Genomic DNA, 16225 nt, shown 5'->3' with positions numbered 1-16225 from the left:
GTTTATATAGATACCATGAAGACAGGGTATGTTGTCCTGTAGTTTATATAGATCACCATGAAGACAGGGTTATGTTGTTCTGTAGTTTATATAGATCACCATGAAGACAGGGTTATGTTGTCCTGTAGTTTATATAGATCACCATGAAGACAGGGTTATGTTGTTCTGTAGTTTATATAGATCACCATGAAGACAGGGCTATGTTGTCCTGTAGTTTATATAGATCACCATGAAGACAGGGCTATGTTGTCCTGTAGTTTATATAGATCACCATGAAGACAGGGTTATGTTGTCCTGTAGTTTATATAGATCACCATGAAGACAGGGTTATGTTGTCCTGTAGTTTATATAGATCACCATGAAGACAGGGTTATGTTGTCCTGTAGTTTATATAGATCACCATGAAGACAGGGTTATGTTGTCCTGTAGTTTATATAGATCACCATGAAGACCCTGGGTTATGTTGTCCTGTAGTTTATATAGATCACCATGAAGACAGGGTTATGTTGTCCTGTAGTTTATATAGATCACCATGAAGACCCTAGGTTAAGTTGTCCTGTAGTTTATATAGATCACCATGAAGACAGGGGTATGTTGTCCTGTAGTTATATAGATCACCATGAAGACAGGGTTATGTTGTCCTGTAGTTTATATAGATCACCATGAAGACAGGGTTATGTTGTTCTGTAGTTTATATAGATCACCATGAAGACAGGGTTATGTTGTCCTGTAGTTTATATAGATCACCATGAAGACAGGGTTATGTTGTCCTGTAGTTTATATAGATCACCATGAAGACAGGGTTATGTTGTCCTGTAGTTTATATAGATCACCATGAAGACAGGGTTATGTTGTCCTGTAGTCTATATAGATCACCATGAAGACAGGGTTTGTTGTCCTGTAGTTTATATAGATCACCATGAAGACCCTAGGTTTTGTTGTCCTGTAGTCTATATAGATCACCATGAAGACAGGGTTATGTTGTCCTGTAGTCTATATAGATCACCATGAAGACAGGGTTATGTTGTCCTGTAGTTTATATAGATCACCATGAAGACAGGGTTATGTTGTCCTGTAGTTTATATAGATCACCATGAAGACAGGGTTATGTTGTCCTGTAGTTTATATAGATCACCATGAAGACAGGGTTATGTTGTCCTGTAGTTTATATAGATCACCATGAAGACCCTGGTTTATGTTGTCCTGTAGTTTATATAGATCACCATGAAGACAGGGTTATGTTGTCCTGTAGTTTATATAGATCACCATGAAGACAGGGTTATGTTGTCCTGTAGTTTATATAGATCACCATGAAGACAGGGTTATGTTGTTCTGTAGTTTATATAGATCACCATGAAGACAGGGTTATGTTGTCCTGTAGTTTATATAGATCACCATGAAGACAGGGTTATGTTGTCCTGTAGTTTATATAGATCACCATGAAGACAGGGTTATGTTGTCCTGTAGTTTATATAGATCACCATGAAGACAGGGTTATGTTGTCCTGTAGTTTATATAGATCACCATGAAGACAGGGTTATGTTGTCCTGTAGTTTATATAGATCACCATGAAGACAGGGTTATGTTGTCCTGTAGTTTATATAGATCACCATGAAGACAGGGTTATGTTGTCCTGTAGTTTATATAGATCACCATGAAGACAGGGTTATGTTGTCCTGTAGTTTATATAGATCACCATGAAGACAGGGTTATGTTGTCCTGTAGTTTATATAGATCACCATGAAGACAGGGTTATGTTGTCCTGTAGTTTATATAGATCACCATGAAGACCCTGGGTTATGTTGTCCTGTAGTTTATATAGATCACCATGAAGACAGGGTTATGTTGTCCTGTAGTGTATATAGATCACCATGAAGACAGGGTTATGTTGTCCTGTAGTTTATATAGATCACCATGAAGACAGGGTTATGTTGTCCTGTAGTTTATATAGATCACCATGAAGACAGGGTTATGTTGTCCTGTAGTTTATATAGATCACCATGAAGACAGGGTTATGTTGTCCTGTAGTTTATATAGATCACCATGAAGACAGGGTTATGTTGTCCTGTAGTTTATATAGATCACCATGAAGACAGGGTTATGTTGTCCTGTAGTTTATATAGATCACCATGAAGACAGGGTTATGTTGTCCTGTAGTTTATATAGATCACCATGAAGACAGGGTTATGTTGTCCTGTAGTTTATATAGATCACCATGAAGACAGGGTTATGTTGTCCTGTAGTTTATATAGATCACCATGAAGACAGGGTTATGTTGTCCTGTAGTTTATATAGATCACCATGAAGACAGGGTTATGTTGTTCTGTAGTTTATATAGATCACCATGAAGACAGGGTTATGTTGTCCTGTAGTTTATATAGATCACCATGAAGACAGGGTTATGTTGTTCTGTAGTTTATATAGATCACCATGAAGACAGGGTTTGTTGTCCTGTAGTTTATATAGATCACCATGAAGACAGGGTTATGTTGTCCTGTAGTTTATATAGATCACCATGAAGACAGGGTTATGTTGTCCTGTAGTTATATAGATCACCATGAAGACAGGTTTTGTTGTCCTGTAGTTTATATAGATCACCATGAAGACAGGGTTATGTTGTCCTGTAGTTTATATAGATCACCATGAAGACAGGGTTATGTTGTCCTGTAGTTTATATAGATCACCATGAAGACAGGGTTATGTTGTCCTGTAGTTTATATAGATCACCATGAAGACAGGGTTATGTTGTCCTGTAGTTTATATAGATCACCATGAAGACAGGGTTATGTTGTCCTGTAGTTTATATAGATCACCATGAAGACCCTGTGTTATGTTGTCCTGTAGTTATATAGATCACCTGAAGACAGGGTTATGTTGTCCTGTAGTTTATATAGATCACCATGAATACAGGGTTATGTTGTCCTGTAGTTATATAGATCACCATGAAGACAGGGTTATGTTGTTCTGTAGTTTATATAGATCACCATGAAGACAGGGTTATGTTGTCCTTGTAGTTTCATAGATCACCATGCAAGGACAGGGTTAGTTGTTTTGTAGTTTATATAGATCACCATGAAGACAGGGCTTATGTTTTTCTTTAGTTTATTAGATCACCATGAAGACAGGGTTATGTTGTCCTGTAGTTTATATAGATCACCATGAAGACCCTGTGTTTAGTTGTCCTGTAGTTTATATAGATCACCATGAAGACCCTGGGTTATGTTGTCCTGTAGTCTATATAGATCACCCTGAAGACAGGGTTATGTTGTCCTGTAGTTTATATAGATCACCCTGAAGACAGGGTTATGTTGTCCTGTAGTTTATATAGATCACCATGTAGACAGGGTTATGTTGTCCTGTAGTTTATATAGATCACCATGTAGACAGGGTTATGTTGTCCTGTAGTTTATATAGATCACCATGAAGACAGGGTTATGTTGTCCTGTAGTTTATATAGATCACCATGAAGACAGAGTTATGTTGTCCTGTAGTTTATATAGATCACCAGGAAGACAGGGTTATGTTGTTCTGTAGTTTATATAGATCACCATGAAGACAGGGTTATGTTGTCCTGTAGTTTATATAGATCACCATGAAGACAGGGTTATGTTGTCCTGTAGTTTATATAGATCACCATGAAGACAGGGTTATGTTGTTCTGTAGTTTATATAGATCACCATGAAGACAGGGCTATGTTGTTCTGTAGTTTATATAGATCACCATGAAGACAGGGCTATGTTGTTCTGTAGTTTATATAGATCACCATGAAGACAGGGCTATGTTGTTCTGTAGCTTATATAGATCACCATGAAGACAGGGTTTGTTGTCCTGTAGTCTATATAGATCACCATGAAGACCCTGGGTTATGTTGTCCTGTAGTTTATATAGATCACCATGAAGACAGGGTTATGTTGTCCTGTAGTCTATATAGATCACCATGAAGACCCTAGGTTTTGTTGTCCTGTAGTCTATATAGATCACCATGAAGACCCTAGGTTTTGTTGTCCTGTAGTCTATATAGATCACCATGAAGACAGGGCTATGTTGTCCTGTAGTCTATATAGATCACCATGAAGACAGGGTTATGTTGTCCTGTAGTTTATATAGATCACCATGAAGACCCTGGGTTATGTTGTCCTGTAGTCTATATAGATCACCATGAAGACAGGGTTATGTTGTCCTGTAGTTTATATAGATCACCATGAAGACCCTGTGTTTAGTTGTCCTGTAGTTTATATAGATCACCATGAAGACAGGGTTATGTTGTCCTGTAGTTTATATAGATCACCATGAAGACAGGGTTATGTTGTCCTGTAGTTTATATAGATCACCATGAAGACAGGGTTATGTTGTTCTGTAGTTTATATAGATCACCATGAAGACAGGGTTATGTTGTCCTGTAGTTTATATAGATCACCATGAAGACAGGGTTATGTTGTTTTGTAGTTTATATAGATCACCATGAAGACAGGGCTATGTTTTTCTGTAGTTTATATAGATCACCATGAAGACAGGGCTATGTTGTTCTGTAGTTTATATAGATCACCATGAAGACAGGGTTTTGTTGTCCTGTAGTCTATATAGATCACCATGAAGACCCTGGGTTATGTTGTCCTGTAGTTTATATAGATCACCATGAAGACAGGGTTATGTTGTCCTGTAGTTTATATAGATCACCATGAAGACAGGGTTATGTTGTCCTGTAGTTTATATAGATCACCATGAAGACCCTGTGTTTAGTTGTCCTGTAGTTTATATAGATCACCATGAAGACCCTAGGTTAAGTTGTCCTGTAGTTTATATAGATCACCATGAAGACCCTAGGTTAAGTTGTCCTGTAGTTTATATAGATCACCATGAAGACAGGGCTATGTTGTCCTGTAGTTGATATAGATCACCATGAAGACAGGGCTATGTTGTCCTGTAGTTTATATAGATCACCATGAAGACAGGGTTATGTTGTTCTGTAGTTTATATAGATCACCATGAAGACAGGGTTATGTTGTCCTGTAGTTTATATAGATCACCCTGAAGACAGGGTTATGTTGTCCTGTAGTTTATATAGATCACCATGAAGACAGGGTTATGTTGTTCTGTAGTTTATATAGATCACCATGAAGACCCTGGGTTATGTTGTCCTGTAGTCTATATAGATCACCATGAAGACAGGGTTATGTTGTCCTGTAGTTTATATAGATCACCATGAAGACCCTGTGTTTAGTTGTCCTGTAGTTTATATAGATCACCATGGAGACCCTGGGTTATGTTGTCCTGTAGTTTATATAGATCACCATGAAGACAGGGTTATGTTGTTCTGTAGTTTATATAGATCACCATGAAGACCCTGGGTTATGTTGTCCTGTAGTCTATATAGATCACCATGAAGACAGGGTTATGTTGTCCTGTAGTTTATATAGATCACCATGAAGACCCTGTGTTTAGTTGTCCTGTAGTTTATATAGATCACCATGAAGACCCTGGGTTATGTTGTCCTGTAGTCTATATAGATCACCCTGAAGACAGGGTTATGTTGTCCTGTAGTTTATATAGATCACCATGAAGACAGGGCTATGTTGTTCTGTAGTTTATATAGATCACCATGAAGACAGGGCTATGTTGTTCTGTAGTTTATATAGATCACCATGAAGACAGGGTTTTGTTGTCCTGTAGTCTATATAGATCACCATGAAGACCCTGGGTTATGTTGTCCTGTAGTTTATATAGATCACCATGAAGACAGGGTTATGTTGTCCTGTAGTCTATATAGATCACCATGAAGACCCTAGGTTTTGTTGTCCTGTAGTCTATATAGATCACCATGAAGACCCTAGGTTTTGTTGTCCTGTAGTCTATATAGATCACCATGAAGACAGGGCTATGTTGTCCTATAGTCTATATAGATCACCATGAAGACAGGGTTATGTTGTCCTGTAGTCTATATAGATCACCATGAAGACAGGGTTATGTTGTCCTGTAGTTTATATAGATCACCATGAAGACCCTGGGTTATGTTGTCCTGTAGTCTATATAGATCACCATGAAGACAGGGTTATGTTGTCCTGTAGTTTATATAGATCACCATGAAGACCCTGTGTTTAGTTGTCCTGTAGTTTATATAGATCACCATGAAGACAGGGTTATGTTGTCCTGTAGTTTATATAGATCACCATGAAGACAGGGTTATGTTGTCCTGTAGTTTATATAGATCACCATGAAGACAGGGTTATGTTGTTCTGTAGTTTATATAGATCACCATGAAGACAGGGTTATGTTGTCCTGTAGTTTATATAGATCACCATGAAGACAGGGTTATGTTGTTCTGTAGTTTATATAGATCACCATGAAGACAGGGCTATGTTGTCCTGTAGTTGATATAGATCACCATGAAGACAGGGCTATGTTGTCCTGTAGTTTATATAGATCACCATGAAGACAGGGTTATGTTGTTCTGTAGTTTATATAGATCACCATGAAGACAGGGTTATGTTGTCCTGTAGTTTATATAGATCACCCTGAAGACAGGGTTATGTTGTCCTGTAGTTTATATAGATCACCATGAAGACAGGGTTATGTTGTTCTGTAGTTTATATAGATCACCATGAAGACCCTGGGTTATGTTGTCCTGTAGTCTATATAGATCACCATGAAGACAGGGTTATGTTGTCCTGTAGTTTATATAGATCACCATGAAGACCCTGTGTTTAGTTGTCCTGTAGTTTATATAGATCACCATGAAGACAGGGTTATGTTGTCCTGTAGTTTATATAGATCACCATGAAGACAGGGTTATGTTGTCCTGTAGTTTATATAGATCACCATGAAGACAGGGTTATGTTGTTCTGTAGTTTATATAGATCACCATGAAGACAGGGTTATGTTGTCCTGTAGTTTATATAGATCACCATGAAGACAGGGTTATGTTGTTCTGTAGTTTATATAGATCACCATGAAGACAGGGCTATGTTGTCCTGTAGTTGATATAGATCACCATGAAGACAGGGCTATGTTGTCCTGTAGTTTATATAGATCACCATGAAGACAGGGTTATGTTGTTCTGTAGTTTATATAGATGACCATGAAGACAGGGTTATGTTGTCCTGTAGTTTATATAGATCACCCTGAAGACAGGGTTATGTTGTCCTGTAGTTTATATAGATCACCATGAAGACAGGGTTATGTTGTTCTGTAGTTTATATAGATCACCATGAAGACCCTGGGTTATGTTGTCCTGTAGTCTATATAGATCACCATGAAGACAGGGTTATGTTGTCCTGTAGTTTATATAGATCACCATGAAGACCCTGTGTTTAGTTGTCCTGTAGTTTATATAGATCACCATGAAGACCCTGGGTTATGTTGTCCTGTAGTCTATATAGATCACCCTGAAGACAGGGTTATGTTGTCCTGTAGTTTATATAGATCACCATGAAGACAGGGTTATGTTGTCCTGTAGTTTATATAGATCACCATGTAGACAGGATTATGTTGTCCTGTAGTTTATATAGATCACCATGTAGACAGGGTTATGTTGTCCTGTAGTTTATATAGATCACCATGAAGACAGGGTTATGTTGTCCTGTAGTTTATATAGATCACCATGAAGACAGAGTTATGTTGTCCTGTAGTTTATATAGATCACCAGGAAGACAGGGTTATGTTGTTCTGTAGTTTATATAGATCACCATGAAGACAGGGTTATGTTGTCCTGTAGTTTATATAGATCACCATGAAGACAGGGTCCTGTTGTTCTGTAGTTTATATAGATCACCATGAAGACAGGGCTATGTTGTTCTGTAGTTTATATAGATCACCATGAAGACAGGGCTATGTTGTTCTGTAGTTTATATAGATCACCATGAAGACAGGGCTATGTTGTTCTGTAGTTTATATAGATCACCATGAAGACAGGGTTTTGTTGTCCTGTAGTCTATATAGATCACCATGAAGACCCTGGGTTATGTTGTCCTGTAGTTTATATAGATCACCATGAAGACAGGGTTATGTTGTCCTGTAGTCTATATAGATCGCCATGAAGACCCTAGGTTTTGTTGTCCTGTAGTCTATATAGATCACCATGAAGACCCTAGGTTTTGTTGTCCTGTAGTCTATATAGATCACCATGAAGACAGGGCTATGTTGTCCTGTAGTCTATATAGATCACCATGAAGACAGGGTTATGTTGTCCTGTAGTCTATATAGATCACCATGAAGACAGGGTTATGTTGTCCTGTAGTTTATATAGATCACCATGAAGACCCTGGGTTATGTTGTCCTGTAGTCTATATAGATCACCATGAAGACAGGGTTATGTTGTCCTGTAGTTTATATAGATCACCATGAAGACCCTGTGTTTAGTTGTCCTGTAGTTTATATAGATCACCATGAAGACAGGGTTATGTTGTCCTGTAGTTTATATAGATCACCATGAAGACAGGGTTATGTTGTCCTGTAGTTTATATAGATCACCATGAAGACAGGGTTATGTTGTTCTGTAGTTTATATAGATCACCATGAAGACAGGGTTATGTTGTCCTGTAGTTTATATAGATCACCATGAAGACAGGGTTATGTTGTTTTGTAGTTTATATAGATCACCATGAAGACAGGGCTATGTTTTTCTGTAGTTTATATAGATCACCATGAAGACAGGGCTATGTTGTTCTGTAGTTTATATAGATCACCATGAAGACAGGGTTTTGTTGTCCTGTAGTCTATATAGATCACCATGAAGACCCTGGGTTTTGTTGTCCTGTAGTTTATATAGATCACCATGAAGACAGGGTTATGTTGTCCTGTAGTTTATATAGATCACCATGAAGACAGGGTTATGTTGTCCTGTAGTTTATATAGATCACCATGAAGACCCTGTGTTTAGTTGTCCTGTAGTTTATATAGATCACCATGAAGACCCTAGGTTAAGTTGTCCTGTAGTTTATATAGATCACCATGAAGACCCTAGGTTAAGTTGTCCTGTAGTTTATATAGATCACCATGAAGACAGGGCTATGTTGTCCTGTAGTTGATATAGATCACCATGAAGACAGGGCTATGTTGTCCTGTAGTTTATATAGATCACCATGAAGACAGGGTTATGTTGTTCTGTAGTTTATATAGATCACCATGAAGACAGGGTTATGTTGTCCTGTAGTTTATATAGATCACCCTGAAGACAGGGTTATGTTGTCCTGTAGTTTATATAGATCACCATGAAGACAGGGTTATGTTGTTCTGTAGTTTATATAGATCACCATGAAGACCCTGGGTTATGTTGTCCTGTAGTCTATATAGATCACCATGAAGACAGGGTTATGTTGTCCTGTAGTTTATATAGATCACCATGAAGACCCTGTGTTTAGTTGTCCTGTAGTTTATATAGATCACCATGAAGACCCTGGGTTATGTTGTCCTGTAGTCTATATAGATCACCCTGAAGACAGGGTTATGTTGTCCTGTAGTTTATATAGATCACCATGAAGACAGGGCTATGTTGTTCTGTAGTTTATATAGATCACCATGAAGACAGGGCTATGTTGTTCTGTAGTTTATATAGATCACCATGAAGACAGGGTTTTGTTGTCCTGTAGTCTATATAGATCACCATGAAGACCCTGGGTTATGTTGTCCTGTAGTTTATATAGATCACCATGAAGACAGGGTTATGTTGTCCTGTAGTCTATATAGATCACCATGAAGACCCTAGGTTTTGTTGTCCTGTAGTCTATATAGATCACCATGAAGACCCTAGGTTTTGTTGTCCTGTAGTCTATATAGATCACCATGAAGACAGGGCTATGTTGTCCTGTAGTCTATATAGATCACCATGAAGACAGGGTTATGTTGTCCTGTAGTCTATATAGATCACCATGAAGACAGGGTTATGTTGTCCTGTAGTTTATATAGATCACCATGAAGACCCTGGGTTATGTTGTCCTGTAGTCTATATAGATCACCATGAAGACAGGGTTATGTTGTCCTGTAGTTTATATAGATCACCATGAAGACCCTGTGTTTAGTTGTCCTGTAGTTTATATAGATCACCATGAAGACAGGGTTATGTTGTCCTGTAGTTTATATAGATCACCATGAAGACAGGGTTATGTTGTCCTGTAGTTTATATAGATCACCATGAAGACAGGGTTATGTTGTTCTGTAGTTTATATAGATCACCATGAAGACAGGGTTATGTTGTCCTCTAGTTTATATAGATCACCATGAAGACAGGGTTATGTTGTTCTGTAGTTTATATAGATCACCATGAAGACAGGGCTATGTTTTTCTGTAGTTTATATAGATCACCATGAAGACAGGGCTATGTTGTTCTGTAGTTTATATAGATCACCATGAAGACAGGGCTATGTTGTTCTGTAGTTTATATAGATCACCATGAAGACAGGGTTTTGTTGTCCTGTAGTCTATATAGATCACCATGAAGACCCTGGGTTATGTTGTCCTGTAGTTTATATAGATCACCATGAAGACAGGGTTATGTTGTCCTGTAGTTTATATAGATCACCATGAAGACAGGGTTATGTTGTCCTGTAGTTTATATAGATCACCATGAAGACCCTGTGTTTAGTTGTCCTGTAGTTTATATAGATCACCATGAAGACCCTAGGTTAAGTTGTCCTGTAGTTTATATAGATCACCATGAAGACCCTAGGTTAAGTTGTCCTGTAGTTTATATAGATCACCATGAAGACAGGGCTATGTTGTCCTGTAGTTGATATAGATCACCATGAAGACAGGGCTATGTTGTCCTGTAGTTTATATAGATCACCATGAAGACAGGGTTATGTTGTTCTGTAGTTTATATAGATCACCATGAAGACAGGGTTATGTTGTACTGTAGTTTATATAGATCACCCTGAAGACAGGGTTATGTTGTCCTGTAGTTTATATAGATCACCATGAAGACAGGGTTATGTTGTTCTGTAGTTTATATAGATCACCATGAAGACCCTGGGTTATGTTGTCCTGTAGTCTATATAGATCACCATGAAGACAGGGTTATGTTGTCCTGTAGTTTATATAGATCACCATGAAGACCCTGTGTTTAGTTGTCCTGTAGTTTATATAGATCACCATGAAGACCCTGGGTTATGTTGTCCTGTAGTCTATATAGATCACCCTGAAGACAGGGTTATGTTGTCCTGTAGTTTATATAGATCACCATGAAGACAGGGTTATGTTGTCCTGTAGTTTATATAGATCACCATGTAGACAGGGTTATGTTGTCCTGTAGTTTATATAGATCACCATGAAGACAGGGTTATGTTGTTCTGTAGTTTATATAGATCACCATGAAGACAGGGTTATGTTGTCCTGTAGTTTATATAGATCACCATGAAGACAGGGTTATGTTGTCCTGTAGTTTATATAGATCACCATGAAGACAGGGTTATGTTGTTCTGTTGTTTATATAGATCACCATGAAGACAGGGCTATGTTGTTCTGTAGTTTATATAGATCACCATGAAGACAGGGCTATGTTGTTCTGTAGTTTATATAGATCACCATGAAGACAGGGCTATGTTGTTCTGTAGTTTATATAGATCACCATGAAGACAGGGTTTTGTTGTCCTGTAGTCTATATAGATCACCATGAAGACCCTGGGTTATGTTGTCCTGTAGTTTATATAGATCACCATGAAGACAGGGTTATGTTGTCCTGTAGTTTATATAGATCACCATGAAGACAGGGTTATGTTGTCCTGTAGTTTATATAGATCACCATGAAGACCCTGTGTTTAGTTGTCCTGTAGTTTATATAGATCACCATGAAGACCCTGTGTTTAGTTGTCCTGTAGTTTATATAGATCACCATGAAGACAGGGTTATGTTGTCCTGTAGTTTATATAGATCACCATGAAGACAGGGTTATGTTGTTCTGTAGTTTATATAGATCACCATGAAGACAGGGTTATGTTGTCCTGTAGTTTATATAGATCACCATGACGACCCTGGGTTATGTTGTCCTGTAGTCTATATAGATCACCATGAAGACAGGGCTATGTTGTCCTGTAGTTTATATAGATCACCGTGAAGACAGGGTTATGTTGTCCTGTAGTTTATATAGATCACCATGAAGACCCTAGGTTAAGTTGTCCTGTAGTTTATATAGATCACCATGAAGACCCTAGGTTAAGTTGTCCTGTAGTTTATATAGATCACCATGAAGACAGGGCTATGTTGTCCTGTAGTTGATATAGATCACCATGAAGACAGGGCTATGTTGTCCTGTAGTTTATATAGATCACCATGAAGACAGGGTTATGTTGTTCTGTATTTTATATAGATCACCATGAAGACAGGGTTATGTTGTCCTGTAGTTTATATAGATCACCATGAAGACAGGGTTATGTTGTCCTGTAGTTTATATAGATCACCCTGAAGACAGGGTTATGTTGTCCTGTAGTTTATATAGATCACCATGAAGACAGGGTTATGTTGTCCTGTAGTTTATATAGATCACCCTGAAGACAGGGTTATGTTGTCCTGTAGTTTATATAGATCACCATGAAGACAGGGTTATGTTGTCCTGTAGTTTATATAGATCACCATGAAGACCCTAGGTTAAGTTGTCCTGTAGTTTATATAGATCACCATGAAGACCCTAGGTTAAGTTGTCCTGTAGTTTATATAGATCACCATGAAGACAGGGCTATGTTGTCCTGTAGTTGATATAGATCACCATGAAGACAGGGCTATGTTGTCCTGTAGTTTATATAGATCACCATGAAGACAGGGTTATGTTGTTCTGTAGTTTATATAGATCACCATGAAGACAGGGTTATGTTGTACTGTAGTTTATATAGATCACCCTGAAGACAGGGTTATGTTGTCCTGTAGTTTATATAGATCACCATGAAGACAGGGTTATGTTGTTCTGTAGTTTATATAGATCACCATGAAGACCCTGGGTTATGTTGTCCTGTAGTCTATATAGATCACCATGAAGACAGGGTTATGTTGTCCTGTAGTTTATATAGATCACCATGAAGACCCTGTGTTTAGTTGTCCTGTAGTTTATATAGATCACCATGAAGACCCTGGGTTATGTTGTCCTGTAGTCTATATAGATCACCCTGAAGACAGGGTTATGTTGTCCTGTAGTTTATATAGATCACCATGAAGACAGGGTTATGTTGTCCTGTAGTTTATATAGATCACCATGTAGACAGGGTTATGTTGTCCTGTAGTTTATATAGATCACCATGAAGACAGGGTTATGTTGTTCTGTAGTTTATATAGATCACCATGAAGACAGGGTTATGTTGTCCTGTAGTTTATATAGATCACCATGAAGACAGGGTTATGTTGTCCTGTAGTTTATATAGATCACCATGAAGACAGGGTTATGTTGTTCTGTTGTTTATATAGATCACCATGAAGACAGGGCTATGTTGTTCTGTAGTTTATATAGATCACCATGAAGACAGGGCTATGTTGTTCTGTAGTTTATATAGATCACCATGAAGACAGGGCTATGTTGTTCTGTAGTTTATATAGATCACCATGAAGACAGGGTTTTGTTGTCCTGTAGTCTATATAGATCACCATGAAGACCCTGGGTTATGTTGTCCTGTAGTTTATATAGATCACCATGAAGACAGGGTTATGTTGTCCTGTAGTTTATATAGATCACCATGAAGACAGGGTTATGTTGTCCTGTAGTTTATATAGATCACCATGAAGACCCTGTGTTTAGTTGTCCTGTAGTTTATATAGATCACCATGAAGACCCTGTGTTTAGTTGTCCTGTAGTTTATATAGATCACCATGAAGACAGGGTTATGTTGTCCTGTAGTTTATATAGATCACCATGAAGACAGGGTTATGTTGTTCTGTAGTTTATATAGATCACCATGAAGACAGGGTTATGTTGTCCTGTAGTTTATATAGATCACCATGACGACCCTGGGTTATGTTGTCCTGTAGTCTATATAGATCACCATGAAGACAGGGCTATGTTGTCCTGTAGTTTATATAGATCACCGTGAAGACAGGGTTATGTTGTCCTGTAGTTTATATAGATCACCATGAAGACCCTAGGTTAAGTTGTCCTGTAGTTTATATAGATCACCATGAAGACCCTAGGTTAAGTTGTCCTGTAGTTTATATAGATCACCATGAAGACAGGGCTATGTTGTCCTGTAGTTGATATAGATCACCATGAAGACAGGGCTATGTTGTCCTGTAGTTTATATAGATCACCATGAAGACAGGGTTATGTTGTTCTGTATTTTATATAGATCACCATGAAGACAGGGTTATGTTGTCCTGTAGTTTATATAGATCACCATGAAGACAGGGTTATGTTGTCCTGTAGTTTATATAGATCACCCTGAAGACAGGGTTATGTTGTCCTGTAGTTTATATAGATCACCATGAAGACAGGGTTATGTTGTTCTGTAGTTTATATAGATCACCATGAAGACAGGCATATATTGTCCTGTAGTCTATATAGATCACAGGGCATGTGAATCCAGCATTATCCTGGGTTAACCACAGCTATACTGAGGATTGGGCTGAGCCTGCTAAGATAGCCAGTTTTAATAACACCAACATCAGGCCCAGGCTAAGATTTAATAACACCAACATCAGGCCCAGGCTAAGATTTAATAACACCAACACCAGGCCCAGGCTAGGATTTAATAACACCAACACCAGGCCCATGCTAAGATTTAATAACACCAACATCAGATGCAGGCTAAGATTGAATTACACCAACATCAGATGCAGGCTAAGATTTAATAACACCAACACCAGGCCTAGGTTCAGATTTAATAACACCAACACCAGGTCCAGGCTAAGATTTAATAACACCAACACCAGGCCTAGGTTCAGATTTAATAACACCAAAACCAGGCCCAGGCTAAGATTTAATAACACCAACACCAGGCCTAGGTTCAGATTTTCTAACACCAACACCAGGTACAGGCTATGATTTAATAACACCAACACCAGGCCCAGGATAAGATTTAATAACACCATACCCAGGCTAAGATTTAATAACACCAACATCAGATGCAGGCTAAGATTAAATAACACCAACACCAGGCCCAGGCACAGGCTAAGATTTAATAACACCAACACCAGACCCAGGCTAATATTTAATGACACCAACACCAGACCCAGGCTAATATTTAATGACACCAACACCAGACCCAGGCTAATATTTAATAACACTAACACCAGACCCAGGCTAATATTTAATAACACTAACACCAGACCCAGGCTAATATTTAATAACACTAACACCAGACCCAGGCTAATATTTAATAACACTAACACCAGACCCAGGCTAATATTTAATAACACTAACGCCAGACCCAGGCTAATATTTAATAACACCAACACCAGGTACAGGCTAAGATTTAATAACACCAACACCAGGTACAGGCTAAGATTTAATAACACCAACATCAGATGCAGGCTAAGATTTAATAACACCAGGCCCAGGCTAAGATTTAATAACACCAGGCCCATGCTAAGATTTAATAACACCAACACCAGATCCAGGCTAATATTTAATGACACCAACACCAGACCCAGGCTAATATTTAATAACACTAACACCAGACCCAGGCTAATATTTAATAACACCAACACCAGGTACAGGCTAAGATTTAATAACACCAACACCAGGTACAGGCTAAGATTTAATAAAAACAGGCACAAGCTAAGATTTAATAACACCAGGCCCAGTCTAAGATTTAATAACACCAGACCCAGGCTAATATTTAATAACACTAACACCAGACCCAGGCTAATATTTAATAACACTAACACCAGACCCAGGCTAATATTTAATAACACTAACGCCAGACCCAGGCTAATATTTAATAACACCAACACCAGGTACAGGCTAAGATTTAATAACACCAACACCAGGTACAGGCTAAGATTTAATAACACCAACATCAGATGCAGGCTAAGATTTAATAACACCAGGCCCAGGCTAAGATTTAATAACACCAGGCCCATGCTAAGATTTAATAACACCAACACCAGATCCAGGCTAATATTTAATGACACCAACACCAGACCCAGGCTAATATTTAATAACACTAACACCAGACCCAGGCTAATATTTAATAACACCAACACCAGGTACAGGCTAAGATTTAATAACACCAACACCAGGTACAGGCTAAGATTTAATAAAAACAGGCACAAGCTAAGATTTAATAACACCAGGCCCAGTCTAAGATTTAATAACACC

Source organism: Oncorhynchus kisutch, linkage group LG2 (assembly GCF_002021735.2).
Source record: "Oncorhynchus kisutch isolate 150728-3 linkage group LG2, Okis_V2, whole genome shotgun sequence".
Classification (NCBI taxonomy): domain Eukaryota; kingdom Metazoa; phylum Chordata; class Actinopteri; order Salmoniformes; family Salmonidae; genus Oncorhynchus; species Oncorhynchus kisutch.
Note: the sequence above shows the minus strand (reverse complement) of the source record.